Consider the following 15,759-nt stretch of genomic DNA (forward strand, 5'->3'; position numbering starts at 1 on the left):
CAGTGCTGACATGGATCTTGGGGTACTTCTGGAGTCTCCCCAGGGGAGTCAGTCCTCGTGTCGAATGCGGGCATGCACTTGCGCTTTCCTCCAGAGCGGTAGCAGCAGTGTCACGCAGTCCTCCGCGGGGATCAAAGGATCTATGGTTTTCCCTCGAGTCTTTCCCACGAGGCTTTCCCACGAGGCTTTCCCACAGGGCTGTCCCACGTGCACACGTGGTGGGAGTCGATCCTCGGCTTGAACGTCAAGGCAGTGCAGGGAAAAAAGATTCCTCTGGAATGGACTGACACATCTGGGGGACTCTTGGAATGGTGGCACGACCCTGGAGTTCCTCTCGCCTTTCCTGTGGAGAGCGCCTCCTCTTGAGATGCGACGGGAACGCCGTGAATTCTTTCCCTACCAAACAGGGAAAGGATCCCTCATCTCGAGCTAGGAGGCGGAAACGGGGCTCCCCTGGATGTGTGTGGGACCCCACGTGCTTCCTCTCGAGTGGAGACAGGTATGTCGGGGAACTTCTTGAGTTGCAGCAAGGGTGTGAAGGACCCTTTGGAAGTTCCAGTGGTTAGATCTGATTGGCCTCGAGAAGCCTCAGCGGAAATGGGCCTCATCTCTCCTGGAGGGCAAAACCTCCTGGATTTTCTCGAGTTGCGGCAGGTGCTCTCGACTTACGACGGGGACCTCAGGGACCCGCTCTGGTGGCCTCAGGAAAGGCCAGTCCCCATGCGAGTTCCTCGGGGGCCTCTCGGGATTCCTCTCCCGTCGATGCCGGGGCCTAAGACCTTGTGTGGAGTCGGGGCCGGAACCTGAGGATTCCTCTCCAGTGCTGACATGGATCTTGGGGTACTTCTGGAGTCTCCCCAGAAGAGTCAGTCCTCGTCTCGAATGCGGGCATGCACTTGCGCTTTCCTCCAGAGCGGTAGCAGCAGTGTCACGCAGTCCGCCGCGTGGATCAAAGGATCTATGGTTTTCCCTCGAGTCTTTCCCACGAGGCTTTCCCACGAGGCTTTCCCACAGGGCTGTCCCACGTGCACACGTGGTGGGAGTCGATCCTCGGCTTGAACGTCAAGGCAGTGCAGGGAAAACAGGTTCCTCTGGAATGGACTGACACATCTGGGGGACTCTTGGAATGGTGTCACGACCCTGGAGTTCCTCTCGCCTTTCCTGTGGAGAGCGCCTCCTCTTGAGATGCGACGGGAACGCAGGGAATTCTTTCCCTACGAAACAGGGAAAGGATCCCTCATCTCGAGCTAGGAGGCCGAAACGGGGCTCCCCTGGATGTGTGCGGGACCCCACGTGCTTCCTCTCGTGTGAAGACGGGTATGTCGGGGAACTTCTTGAGTTGCAGCAAGGGTGTGAAGGACCCTTTGGAAGTTTCAGTGGTTAGATGTGATTGGCCTCGAGAAGCCTCAGCGGAAATGGGCCTCATCTCGCCTGGAGGGCAAAACCTCCAGGATTTTCTCGAGTTGCGGCAGGTGCTCTCGACTTACGACGGGGACCTCAGGGACCCGCTCTGGTGGCCTCAGGAAAGGCCAGTCCCCATGCGAGTTCCTCGGGGGCCTCTCGGGATTCCTCTCCCGTCGATGCCGGGGCCTAAGACCTTGTGTGGAGTCGGGGCCGGAACCTGAGGATTCCTCTCCAGTGCTGACATGGATCTTGGGGTACTTCTGGAGTCTCCCAAGGGGAGTCAGTCCTCGTCTCGAATGCGGGCATGCACTTGCGCTTTCCTCCAGAGCGGTAGCAGCAGTGTCACGCAGTCCGCCGCGTGGATCAAAGGATCTATGGTTTTCCCTCGAGACTTTCGCACGAGGCTTTCCCACGAGGCTTTCCCACAGGGCTGTCCCACGTGCACACGTGGTGGGAGTCGATCCTCGGCTTGAACGTCAAGGCAGTGCAGGGAAAACAGGTTCCTCTGGAATGGACTGACACATCTGGGGGACTCTTGGATGTGTGTCACGACCCTGGAGTTCCTCTCGCCTTTCCTGTGGAGAGTGCCTCCTCTTGAGATGCGACGGGAACGCCGGGAATTCTTTCCCTACGAAACAGGGAAAGGATCCCTCATCTCGAGCTAGGAGGCGGAAACGGGGCTCCCCTGGATGTGTGCGGGACCCCACGTGCTTCCTCTCGAGTGGAGACGGGTATGTCGGGGAACTTCTTGAGTTGCAGCAATGGTGTGAAGGACCCTTTGGAAGTTCCAGTGGTTAGATGTGATTGGCCTTGAGAAGCCTCAGCGGAAATGGGCCTCATCTCGCCTGGAGGGCAAAACCTCCTGGATTTTCTCGAATTGCGGCAGGTGCTCTCGACTTACGACGGGGACCTCAGGGACCCGCTCTGGTGGCCTCAGGAAAGGCCAGTCCCCATGCGAGTTCCACGGGGGCCTCTCGGGATTCCTCTCCCGTCGATGCCGGGGCCTAAGACCTTGTGTGGAGTCAGGGGGGGACCTGAGGATTCCTCTCCAGTGCTGACATGGATCTTGGGGTACTTCTGGAGTCTCCCCAGGGGAGTCAGTCCTCGTCTCGAATGCGGGCATGCACTTGCGCTTTCCTCCAGAGCGGTAGCAGCAGTGTCACGCAGTCCGCCGCGTGGATCAAAGGATCTATGGTTTTCCCTCGAGTCTTTCCCACGAGGCTTTCCCACGAGGCTTTCCCACAGGGCTGTCCCACGTGCACACGTGGTGGGAGTCGATCGTCGGCTTGAACGTCAAGGCAGTGCAGGGAAAACAGGTTCCTCTGGAATGGACTGACACATCTGGGGGACTCTTGGAATGGTGTCACGACCCTGGAGTTCCTCTCGCCTTTCCTGTGGAGAGAGCCTCCTCTTGAGATGCGACGGGAACGCCGGGAATTCTTTCCCTACGAAACAGGGAAAGGATCCCTCATCTCGACCTAGGAGGCGGAAACGGGGCTCCCCTGGATGTGTGCGGGACCCCACGTGCTTCCTCTCGAGTGGAGACTGGTATGTCGGGGAACTTCTTGAGTTGCAGCAAGGGTGTGAAGGACCCTTTGGAAGTTCCAGTGTTTAGACGTGATTAGCCTCGAGAAGCCTCAGCGGAAATGAGCCTCATCTCGCCTGGAGGGCAAAACCTCCTTGATTTTCTCGAGTTGCGGCAAGTGATCTCGACTTACGACGGGGACCTCAGGGACCCGGTCTGGTGGCCTCAGGAAAAGCCAGTCCCCATGCGAGTTCCTCGGGGGCCTCTCGGGATCACTCTCCCATCGATGCCGGGGCCTAAGACCTTGTGTGGAGTCGGGGCCGGAACCTGAGGATTCCTCTCCAGTGCTGACATGGATCTTGGGGTACTTCTGGAGTCTCCCCAGGGGAGTCAGTCCTCGTCTCGAATGCGGGCATGCACTTGCGCTTTCCTCCAGAGCGGTAGCAGCAGTGTCACGCAGTCCGCCGCGTGGATCAAAGGATTTATGGTTTTCCCTCGAGTCTTTCCCACGAAGCTTTCCCACGAGGCTTTCCCACAGGGCTGTCCCACGTGCACACGTGGTGGGAGTCGATCCTCGGCTTGAACGTCAAGGCAGTGCAGGGAAAACAGGTTCCTCTGGAATGGACTGACACATCTGGGGGCTCTTGGAATGGTGGCATGACCCTGGAGTTCCTCTCGCCTTTCCTGTGGAGAGCGCCTCCTCTTGAGATGCGACGGGAACGCCGGGAATTCTTTCCCTACGAAACAGGGAAAGGATCCCTCATCTCGAGCTAGGAGGCGGAAACGGGGCTCCCCTGGATGTGTGTGGGACCCCACGTGCTTCCTCTCGAGTGGAGACAGGTATGTCGGGGAACTTCTTGAGTTGCAGCAAGGGTGTGAAGGACCCTTTGGAAGTTCCAGTGGTTAGATCTGATTGGCCTCGAGAAGCCTCAGCGGAAATGGGCCTCATCTCGCCTGGAGGGCAAAACCTCCTGGATTTTCTCGAGTTGCGGCAGGTGCTCTCGACTTACGACGGGGACCTCAGGGACCCGCTCTGGTGGCCTCAGGAAAGGCCAGTCCCCATGCGAGTTCCTCGGGGGCCTCTCGGGATTCCTCTCCCGTCGATGCCGGGGCCTAAGACCTTGTGTGGAGTCGGGGCCGGAACCTGAGGATTCCTCTCCAGTGCTGACATGGATCTTGGGGTACTTCTGGAGTCTCCCCAGAAGAGTCAGTCCTCGTCTCGAATGCGGGCATGCACTTGCGCTTTCCTCCAGAGCGGTAGCAGCAGTGTCACGCAGTCCGCCGCGTGGATCAAAGGATCTATGGTTTTCCCTCGAGTCTTTCCCACGAGGCTTTCCCACGAGGCTTTCCCACAGGGCTGTCCCACGTGCACACGTGGTGGGAGTCGATCCTCGGCTTGAACGTCAAGGCAGTGCAGGGAAAACAGGTTCCTCTGGAATGGACTGACACATCTGGGGGACTCTTGGAATGGTGTCACGACCCTGGAGTTCCTCTCGCCTTTCCTGTGGAGAGCGCCTCCTCTTGAGATTCGACGGGAACGCCGGGAATTCTTTCCCTACTAAACAGGGAAAGGATCCCTCATCTCGAGCTAGGAGGCCGAAACGGGGCTCCCCTGGATGTGTGCGGGACCCCACGTGCTTCCTCTCGTGTGAAGACGGGTATGTCGGGGAACTTCTTGAGTTGCAGCAATGGTGTGAAGGACCCTTTGGAAGTTCCAGTGGTTAGATGTGATTCGCCTCGAGAAGCCTCAGCGGAAATAGGCCTCATCTCGCCTGGAGGGCAAAACCTCCTGGATTTTCTCGAGTTGTGGCAGGTGCTCTCGACTTACGACGGGGACCTCAGGGACCCGCTCTGGTGGCCTCAGGAAAGGTCAGTCCCCATGCGAGTTCCTCGGGGGCCTCTCGGGATTCCTCTCCCGTCGATGCCGGGTCCTAAGACCTTGTGTGGAGTCGGGGCCGGAACCTGAGGATTCCTCTCCAGTGCTGACATGGATCTTGGGGTACTTCTGGAGTCTCCCCAGGGGAGTCAGTCCTCGTCTCGAATGCGGGCATGCACTTGCGCTTTCCTCCAGAGCGGTAGCAGCAGTGTCACGCAGTCCGCCGCGTGGATCAAAGGATCTATGGTTTTCCCTCGAGTCTTTCCCACGAGGCTTTCCCACGAGGCTTTCCCACAGGGCTGTCCCACGTGCACACGTGGTGGGAGTCGATCCTCGGCTTGAACGTCAATGCAGTGCAGGGAAAACAGGTTCCTCTGGAATGGACTGACACATCTGGGGGACTCTTGGAATGGTGTCACGACCCTGGAGTTCCTCTCGCCTTTCCTGTGGAGAGCGCCTCCTCTTGAGATGCGACGGGAACGCCGGGAATTCTTTCCCTACGAAACAGGGAAAGGATCCCTCATCTCGAGCTAGGAGGCGGAAACGGGGCTCCCCTGGATGTGTGCGGGACCCCACGTGCTTCCTCTCGAGTGCAGACGGGTATGTCGGGGAACTTCTTGAGTTGCAGCAATGATGTGAAGGACCCTTTGGAAGTTCCAGTGGTTAGATGTGATTGGCCTCGAGAAGCCTCAGCGGAAATGGGCCTCATCTCGCCTGGAGGGCAAAACCTCCTGGATTTTCTCGAGTTGCGGCAGGTGCTCTCGACTTAAGACGGGGACCTCAGGGACCCGCTCTGGTGGCCTCAGAAAGGCCAGTCCCCATGCGAGTTCCTCGGGGGCCTCTCGAGATTCCTCTCCCGTCGATGCCGGGGCCTAAGACCTTGTGTGGAGTCGGGGCCGGAACCTGAGGATTCCTCTCCAGTGCTGACATGGATCTTGGGGTACTTCTGGAGTCTCCCCAGGGGAGTCAGTCCTCGTCTCGAATGCGGGCATGCACTTGCGCTTTCCTCCAGAGCGGTAGCAGCAGTGTCACGCAGTCCGCCGCGTGGATCAAAGGATCTATGGTTTTCCCTCGAGTCTTTCCCACGAGGCTTTCCCACGAGGCTTTCCCACAGGGCTGTCCCACGTGCACACGTGGTGGGAGTCGATCGTCGGCTTGAACGTCAAGGCAGTACAGGGAAAACAGGTTCCTCTGGAATGGACTGACACATCTGGGGGACTCTTGGAATGGTGTCACGACCCTGGAGTTCCTCTCGCCTTTCCTGTGGAGAGCGCCTCCTCTTGAGATGCGACGGGAACGCAGGGAATTCTTTCCCTACTAAACAGGGAAAGGATCCCTCATCTCGAGCTAGGAGGCCGAAACGGGGCTCCCCTGGATGTGTGCGGGACCCCACGTGCTTCCTCTCGTGTGGAGACGGGTATGTCGGGGAACTTCTTGAGTTGCAGCAAGGGTGTGAAGGACCCTTTGGAAGTTTCAGTGGTTAGACGTGATTAGCCTCGAGAAGCCTCAGCGGAAATGGGCCTCATCTCGCCTGGAGGTGAAAACCTCCTAGATTTTCTCGAGTTACGGCAGGTGCTCTCGACTTATGACGGGGACCTCAGGGACCCGCTCTGGTGGCCTCAGGAAAGGCCAGTCCCCATGCGAGTTCCTCGGGGGCCTCTCGGGATTCCTCTCCCGTCGATGCCGGGGCCTAAGACCTTGTGTGGAGTCGGGGCCGGAACCTGAGGATTCCTCTCCAGTGCTGACATGGATCTTGGGGTACTTCTGGAGTCTCCCAAGGGGAGTCAGTCCTCGTCTCGAATGCGGGCATGCACTTGCGCTTTCCTCCAGAGCGGTAGGAGCAGTGTCACGCAGTCCGCCGCGTGGATCAAAGGATCTATGGTTTTCCCTCGAGACTTTCGCACGAGGCTTTCCCACGAGGCTTTCCCACAGGGCTGTCCCACGTGCACACGTGGTGGGAGTCGATCCTCGGCTTGAACGTCAAGGCAGTGCAGGGAAAACAGGTTCCTCTGGAATGGACTGACACATCTGGGGGACTCTTGGAATGGTGTCACGACCCTGGAGTTCCTCTCGCCTTTCCTGTGGAGAGCGCCTCCTCTTGAGATGCGACGGGAACGCCGGGAATTCTTTCCCTACGAAACAGGGAAAGGATCCCTCATCTCGAGCTAGGAGGCGGAAACGGGGCTCCCCTGGATGTGTGCGGGACCCCACGTGCTTCCTCTCGAGTGGAGACGGGTATGTCGGGGAACTTCTTGAGTTGCAGCAATGGTGTGAAGGACCCTTTGGAAGTTCCAGTGGTTAGATGTCATTGGCCTTGAGAAGCCTCAGCGGAAATGGGCCTCATCTCGCCTGGAGGGCAAAACCTCCTGGATTTTCTCGAATTGTGGCAGGTGCTCTCGACTTACGACGGGGACCTCAGGGAACCGCTTGGTGGCCTCAGGAAAGGCCAGTCCCCATGCGAGTTCCTCGGGGGCCTCTCGGGATTCCTCTCCCGTCGATGCCGGGGCCTAAGACCTTGTGTGGAGTCAGGGGGGGACCTGAGGATTCCTCTCCAGTGCTGACATGGATCTTGGGGTACTTCTGGAGTCTCCCCAGGGGAGTCAGTCCTCGTCTCGAATGCGGGCATGCACTTGCGCTTTCCTCCAGAGCGGTAGCAGCAGTGTCACGCAGTCCGCCGCGTGGATCAAAGGATCTATGGTTTTCCCTCGAGTCTTTCCCACGAGGCTTTCCCACGAGGCTTTCCCACAGGGCTGTCCCACGTGCACACGTGGTGGGAGTCGATCCTCGGCTTGAACGTCAAGGCAGTGCAGGGAAAACAGGTTCTTCTGGAATGGACTGACACATCTGGGGGACTCTTGGAATGGTGTCACGACCCTGGAGTTCCTCTCGCCTTTCCTGTGGAGAGAGCCTCCTCTTGAGATGCGACGGGAACGCCGGGAATTCTTTCCCTACGAAACAGGGAAAGGATCCCTCATCTCGACCTAGGAGGCGGAAACGGGGCTCCCCTGGATGTGTGCGGGACCCCACGTGCTTCCTCTCGAGTGGAGACTGGTATGTCGGGGAACTTCTTGAGTTGCAGCAAGGGTGTGAAGGACCCTTTGGAAGTTCCAGTGTTTAGACGTGATTAGCCTCGAGAAGCCTCAGCGGAAATGAGCCTCATCTCGCCTGGAGGGTAAAACCTCCTTGATTTTCTCGAGTTGCGGCAAGTGATCTCGACTTACGACGGGGACCTCAGGGACCCGGTCTGGTGGCCTCAGGAAAAGCCAGTCCCCATGCGAGTTCCTCGGGGGCCTCTCGGGATCACTCTCCCATCGATGCCGGGGCCTAAGACCTTGTGTGGAGTCGGGGCCGGAACCTGAGGATTCCTCTCCAGTGCTGACATGGATCTTGGGGTACTTCTGGAGTCTCCCCAGGGGAGTCAGTCCTCGTCTCGAATGCGGGCATGCACTTGCGCTTTCCTCCAGAGCGGTAGCAGCAGTGTCACGCAGTCCGCCGCGTGGATCAAAGGATCTATGGTTTTCCCTCGAGTCTTTCCCACGAAGCTTTCCCACGAGGCTTTCCCACAGGGCTGTCCCACGTGCACACGTGGTGGGAGTCGATCCTCGGATTGAACGTCAAGGCAGTGCAGGGAAAACAGGTTCCTCTGGAATGGACTGACACATCTGGGGGCTCTTGGAATGGTGGCATGACCCTGGAGTTCCTCTCGCCTTTCCTGTGGAGAGCGCCTCCTCTTGAGATGCGACGGGAACGCCGGGAATTCTTTCCCTAGGAAACAGGGAAATGATCCCTCATATCGAGCTAGGAGGCGGAAACGGGGCTCCCCTTGATGTGTGCGGGACACCACGTGCTTCCTCTCGAGTGCAGACTTGTATGTCGGGGAACTTCTTGAGTTGCAGAAAGGGTGTGAAGGACCCTTTGGAAGTTCCAGTGGTTAGATGTGATTGGCCTCGAGATGCCTCAGCGGAAATGGGCCTCATCTCGCCTGGAGGGCAAAACCTCCTGGATTTTCTCGAGTTGCGGCAGGTGCTCTCGACTTACGACGGGGACCTCAGGGACCCGCTTGGTGGCCTCAGGAAAGGCCAGTCCCCATGCGAGTTCCTCGGGGGCCTCTCGGGATTCCTCTCCCGTCGATGCCGGGGCCTAAGACCTTGTGTGGAGTCGGGGCCGGAACCTGAGAATTTCTCTCCAGTGCTGACATGGATCTTGGGGTACTTCTGGAGTCTCCCCAGGGGAGTCAGCTCTCGTCTCGAATGCGGGCATGCACTTGCGCTTTCCTCCAGAGCGGTAGCAGCAGTGTCACACAGTCTGCATCGTGGATCAAAGGATCTATGGTTTTCCCTCGAGTCTTTCCCACGAGGCTTTCCCACGAGGCTTTCCCACAGGGCTGTCCCACGTGCTCACGTGGTGGGAATCGATCCTCGGCTTGAACGTCAAGGCAGTGCAGGGAAAACAGGTACCTCTGGAATGGACTGACACATCTGGGGGACTCTTGGAATGGTGTCACGACCCTGGAGTTCCTCTCGCCTTTCTTGTGGAGAGCGCATCCTCTTGAGATGCGACGGGAACGCCGGGAATTCTTTCCCTACGAAACAGGGAAAGGATCCCTCACCTCGAGCTAGGGGGCGGAAACGGAGCTCCCCTGGATGTGTGCGGGACCCCACGTGCTTCCTCTCGAGTGGAGACTGGTATGTCGGGGAACTTATTGATTTGCAGCAATGGTGTGAAGGACCCTTTGGAAGTTCCAGTGGTTAGATGTGATTGGCCTCGAGAAGCCTCAGCGGAAATGGGCCTCATCTCGCCTGGAGGGCAAAACCTCCTGGATTTTCTCGAGTTGCGGCAGGTGCTCTCGACTTATGACGGGGACCTCAGGGACCCGCTCTGGTGGCCTCAGGAAAGGCCAGTCCCCATGCGAGTTCCTCGGGGGCCTCTCGGGATTCCTCTCCCATCGATGCCGGGGCCTAAGACCTTGTGTGGAGTCGGGGCCGGAACCTGAGGATTCCTCTCCAGTGCTGACATGGATCTTGGGGTACTTCTGGAGTCTCCCCAGGGGAGTCAGTCCTCGTCTCGAATGCGGGCATGCACTTGCGCTTTCCTCCAGAGCGGTAGCAGCAGTGTCACGCAGTCCGCCGCGTGGATCAAAGGATCTATGGTTTTCCCTCGAGTCTTTCCCACGAGGCTTTCCCACGAGGCTTTCCCACAGGGCTGTCCCACGTGCACACGTGGTGGGACTCGATCCTCGGCTTGAACGTCAAGGCAGTGCAGGGAAAACAGGTTCCTCTGGAATGGACTGACACATCTGGGGGACTCTTGGAATGGTGGCATGACCCTGGAGTTCCTCTCGCTTTTCCTGTGGAGAGCGCCTCCTCTTGAGATGCGACGGGAACGCCGGGAATTCTTTCCCTACGAAACAGGGAAAGGATCCCTCATCTCGATCTAGGAGGCGGAAACGGGGCTCCCCTGGATGTGTGCGGGACACCACGTGCTTCCTCTGGAGTGGAGATGGGTATGTCGGGGAACTTCTTGAGTTGCAGCAAGGGTGTGAAGGACCCTTTGGAAGTTCCAGTGGTTAGATGTGATTGGCCTCGAGAAGCCTCCGCGGAAATGGGCCTCATCTCGCCTGGAGGGCAAAACCTCCTGGATTTTCTCGAGTTGCGGCAGGTGCTCTCGACTTACGATGGGGACCTCAGGGACTGGCTCTGGTGGCCTCAGGAAAGGCCAGTCCCCATGCGAGTTCCTCGTGGGATTCTCGGGATTCATCTGCCCTTGATGCAGGGGCCTAAGACCTTGTGTGGAGTCGGGGCCGGAACCTGAGGATTCCTCTCCAGTGCTGACATGGATCTTGGGGTACTTCTGGAGTCTCCCCAGGGGAAACAGTCCTCGTCTCGAATGCGGGCATGCACTTGCGCTTTCCTCCAGAGCGGTAGCAGCAGTGTCACGCAGTCTGCCGCGTGGATCAAAGGATCTATGGTTTTCCCTCGAGTCTTCCCACGAGGCTTTCAAACAGGGCTGTCCCACGTGCACACGTGGTGGGAGTCGAAACTCGGCTTGAACGTCAAGGCAGTGCAGGGAAAACAGGTTCCTCTTGAATGGACTGACAAATCTGGGGGACTCTTGGAATGGTGGCACGACCCTGGAGTTCCTCTCGCCTTTCCTGTGTAAAGCGCCTCCTCTTGAGATGCGACGGGAACGCCGGGAATTCTTTCCCTACGAAACAGGGAAAGGATCCCTCATCTCGAGCTAGGAGGCGGAAACGGGGCTCCCCTGGATGTGTGCGGGACCCACGTGCTTCCTCTCGAGTGCAGACGGGTATGTCGGGGAACTTCTTGAGTTGCAGCAAGGGTGTGAAGGACCCTTTGGAAGTTCCAGTGGTTAGACGTGATTGGCCTCGAGAAGCCTCAGCGGAAATGGGCCTCATCTCGCCTGGAGGGCAAAACCTCCTGGATTTTCTCGAGTTGCGGCAGGTGCTCTCGACTTACGACGGGGACCTCAGGGACCCGCTCTGGTGGCCTCAGGAAAGGCCAGTCCCCATGCGAGTTCCTCGGGGGCCTCTGGGGATTCCTCTCCCGTCGATGCCAGGGCCTAAGTCCTTGTGTGGAGTCGGGGCCGGAACCTGAGGATTCCTCTCCAGTGCTGACATGGATCTTGGGGTATTTCTGGAGTCTCTCCAGGGGAGTCAGTCCTCGTCTCGAATGCGGGCATGCACTTGCGCTTTCCTCCAGAGCGGTAGCAGCAGTGTCACGCAGTTCGCCGCATGGATCAAAGGATCTATGGTTTTCCCTCGAGTCTTTCCCACGAGGCTTTCCCACGAGGCTTTCCCACAGGGCTGTCCCACGTGCACACGTGGTGGGAGTCGATCGTCGGCTTGAACGTCAAGGCAGTGCAGGGAAAACAGGTTCCTCTGGAATGGACTGACACATCTGGGGGACTCTTGGAATGGTGGCATGACCCTGGAGTTCCTCTCGCCTTTCCTGTGGAGAGCACCTCCTCTTGAGATGCGACGGGAACGCCGGGATTCTTCCCTACGAAACAGGGAAAGGATCCCTCATCTCGAGCTAGGAGGCGGAAACGGGGCTCCCCTGGATGTGTGCGGGACGCCACGTGCTTCCTCTGGAGTGGAGATGGGTATGTCGGGAAACTTCTTGAGTTGCAGCAAGGGTGTGAAGGACCCTTTGGAAGTTCCAGTGGTTAGATGTGATTGGCCTCGAGAAGCCTCAGCGAAAATGGGCCTCATCTCTCCTGGAGGGCAAAACCTCCTGGATTTTCTCGAGTTGCGGCAGGTGCTCTCGACTTACGACGGGGACTTCAGGGAACCGCTCTGGTGGCCTCAGGAAAGGCCAGTCCCCATGCGAGTTCCTCGGGGGCTTCTCGGGATTCCTCTCCCGACGATGCCGGGGCCTAAGACCTTGTGTGGAGTCGGGGCCGGAACCTGAGGATTCCTCTCCAGTGCTGACATGGATCTTGGGGTACTTCTGGAGTCTCCCCAGGGGAGTCAGTCCTCGTGTCGAATGCGGGCATGCACTTGCGCTTTCCTCCAGAGCCGTAGCAGCAGTGTCACGCAGTCCTCCGCGGGGATCAAAGGATCTATGGTTTTCCCTCGAGTCTTTCCTACGAGGCTTTCCCACGAGGCTTTCCCACAGGGCTGTCCCACGTGCACACGTGGTGGGAGTCGATCCTCGGCTTGAACGTCAAGGCAGTGCAGGGAAAAAAGATTCCTCTGGAATGGACTGACACATCTGGGGGACTCTTGGAATGGTGGCACGACACTGGAGTTCCTCTCGCCTTTCCTGTGGAGAGCGCCTCCTCTTGAGATGCGACGGGAACGCCGGGAATTCTTTCCCTACCAAACAGGGAAAGGATCCCTCATCTCGAGCTAGGAGGCGGAAACGGGGCTCCCCTGGATGTGGGTGGGACCCCACGTGCTTCCTCTCGAGTGGAGACAGGTATGTCGGGGAACTTCTTGAGTTGCAGCAAGGGTGTGAAGGACCCTTTGGAAGTTCCAGTAGTTAGATCTGATTGGCTTCGAGAAGCCTCAGCGGAAATGGGCCTCATCTCGCCTGGATGGCAAAACCTCCTGGATTTTCTCGAGTTGCGGCAGGTGCTCTCGACTTACGACGGGGACCTCAGGGACCCGCTCTGGTGGCCTCAGGAAAGGCCAGTCCCCATGCGAGTTCCTCGGGGGCCTCTCGGGATTCCTCTCCCGTCGATGCCGGGGCCTAAGACCTTGTGTGGAGTCGGGGCCGGAACCTGAGGATTCCTCTCCAGTGCTGACATGGATCTTGGGGTACTTCTGGAGTCTCCCCAGGGGAGTCAGTCCTCGTCTCGAATGCGGGCATGCACTTGCGCTTTCCTCCAGAGCGGTAGCAGCAGTGTCACGCAGTCCGCCGCGTGGATCAAAGGATCTATGGTTTTCCCTCGAGTCTTTCCCACGAGGCTTTCCCACGAGGCTTTCCCACAGGGCTGTCCCACGTGCACACGTGGTGGGAGTCGATCGTCGGCTTGAACGTCAAGGCAGTGCAGGGAAAACAGGTTCCTCTGGAATGGACTGACACATCTAGGGGACTCTTGGAATGGTGTCACGACCCTGGAGTTCCTCTCGCCTTTCCTGTGGAGAGCGCCTCCTCTTGAGATGCGACGGGAACGCCGGGAATTCTTTCCCTACGAAACAGGGAAAGGATCCCTCATCTCGAGCTAGGAGGCCGAAACGGGGCTCCCCTGGATGTGTGCGGGACCCCACGTGCTTCCTCTCGTGTGAAGACGGGTATGTCGGGGAACTTCTTGAGTTGCAGCAATGGTGTGAAGGACCCTTTGGAAGTTCCAGTGGTTAGATGTGATTGGCCTCGAGAAGCCTCAGCGGAAATAGGCCTCATCTCGCCTGGAGGGCAAAACCTCCTGGATTTTCTCGAGTTGCGGCAGGTGCTCTCGACTTACGACAGGGACCTCAGGGACCCGCTCTGGTGGCCTCAGGAAAGGTCAGTCCCCATGCGAGTGCCTCGGGAGCCTCTCGGGATTCCTCTCCCGTCGATGCCGGGGCCTAAGACCTTGTGTGGAGTCGGGGCCGGAACCTGAGGATTCCTCTCCAGTGCTGACATGGATCTTGGGGTACTTCTGGAGTCTCCCCAGGGGAGTCAGTCCTCGTCTCGAATGCGGGCATGCACTTGCGCTTTCCTCCACAGCGGTAGCAGCAGTGTCACGCAGTCCGCCGCGTGGATCAAAGGATCTATGGTTTTCCCTCGAGTCTTTCCCACGAGGCTTTCCCACGAGGCTTTCCCACAGGGCTGTCCCACGTGCACAGGTGGTGGGAGTTGATCCTCGGCTTGAAAGTCAATGCAGTGCAGGGAAAACAGGTTCCTCTGGAATGGACTGACACATGTGGGGGACTCTTGGAATGGTGGCACGACCCTGGAGTTCCTCTCGCCTTTCCTGTGGAGAGCGCCTCCTCTTGAGATGCGACGGGAACGCCGGGAATTCTTTCCCTACGAAACAGGGAAAGGATCCCTCATCTCGAGCTAGGAGGCGGAAACGGGGCTCCCCTGGATGTGTGCGGGACCCCACGTGCTTCCTCTCGAGTGCAGACGGGTATGTCGGGGAACTTCTTGAGTTGCAGCAATGGTGTGAAGGACCATTTGGAAGTTCCAGTGGTTAGATGTGATTGGCCTCGAGAAGCCTCAGCGGAAATGGGCCTCATCTCGCCTGGAGGGCAAAACCTCCTGGATTTTCTCGAATTGCGGCAGGTGCTCTCGACTTACGACGGGGACCTCAGGGACCCGCTCTGGTGGCCTCAGGAAAGGCCAGTCCCCATGCGAGTTCCTCGGGGGCCTCTCGAGATTCCTCTCCCGTCGATGCCGGGGCCTAAGACCTTGTGTGGAGTCGGGGCCGGAACCTGAGGATTCCTCTCCAGTGCTGACATGGATCTTGGGGTACTTCTGGAGTCTCCCCAGGGGAGTCAGTCCTCGTCTCGAATGCGGGCATGCACTTGCGCTTTCCTCCAGAGCGGTAGCAGCAGTGTCACGCAGTCCGCCGCGTGGATCAAAGGATCTATGGTTTTCCCTCGAGTCTTTCCCACGAGGCTTTCCCACGAGGCTTTCCCACAGGGCTGTCCCACGTGCACACGTGGTGGGAGTCGATCCTCGGCTTGAACGTCAAGGCAGTGCAGGGAAAACAGGTTCCTCTGGAATGGAATGACACATCTGGGGGACTCTTGGAATGGTGTCACGACCCTGGAGTTCCTCTCGCCTTTCCTGTGGAGAGCGCCTCCTCTTGAGATGCGACGGGAACGCCGGGAATTCTTTCCCTACGAAACAGGGAAAGGATCCCTCATCTCGAACTAGGAGGCGGAAACGGGGCTCCCCTGGATGTGTGCGGGACACCACGTGCTTCCTCTCGTGTGAAGACGGGTATGTCGGGGAACTTCTTGAGTTGCAGCAAGGGTGTGAAGGACCCTTTGGAAGTTTCAGTGGTTAGACGTGATTAGCCTCGAGAAGCCTCAGCGGAAATGGGCCTCATCTCGCCTGGAGGTGAAAACCTCCTAGATTTTCTCGAGTTACGGCAGGTGCTCTCGACTTATGACGGGGACCTCAGGGACCCGCTCTGGTGGCCTCAGGAAAGGCCAGTCCCCATGCGAGTTCCTCGGGGGCCTCTCGGGATTCCTCTCCCGTCGATGCCGGGGCCTAAGACCTTGTGTGGAGTCGGGGCCGGAACCTGAGGATTCCTCTCCAGTGCTGACATGGATCTTGGGGTACTTCTGGAGTCTCCCTAGGGGAGTCAGTCCTCGTCTCGAATGCGGGCATGCACTTGCGCTTTCCTCCAGAGCGGTAGGAGCAGTGTCACGCAGTCCGCCGCGTGGATCAAAGGATCTATGGTTTTCCCTCGAGTCTTTCCCACGAGGCTTTCCCACGAGGCTTTCCCACAGGGCTGTCCCACGTGCACACGTGGTGGGAGTCGATCCTCGGCTTGA

The sequence above is a fragment of the Ovis canadensis genome, chromosome 20, assembly GCF_042477335.2.
Source record: "Ovis canadensis isolate MfBH-ARS-UI-01 breed Bighorn chromosome 20, ARS-UI_OviCan_v2, whole genome shotgun sequence".
NCBI classification, from domain to species: domain Eukaryota; kingdom Metazoa; phylum Chordata; class Mammalia; order Artiodactyla; family Bovidae; genus Ovis; species Ovis canadensis.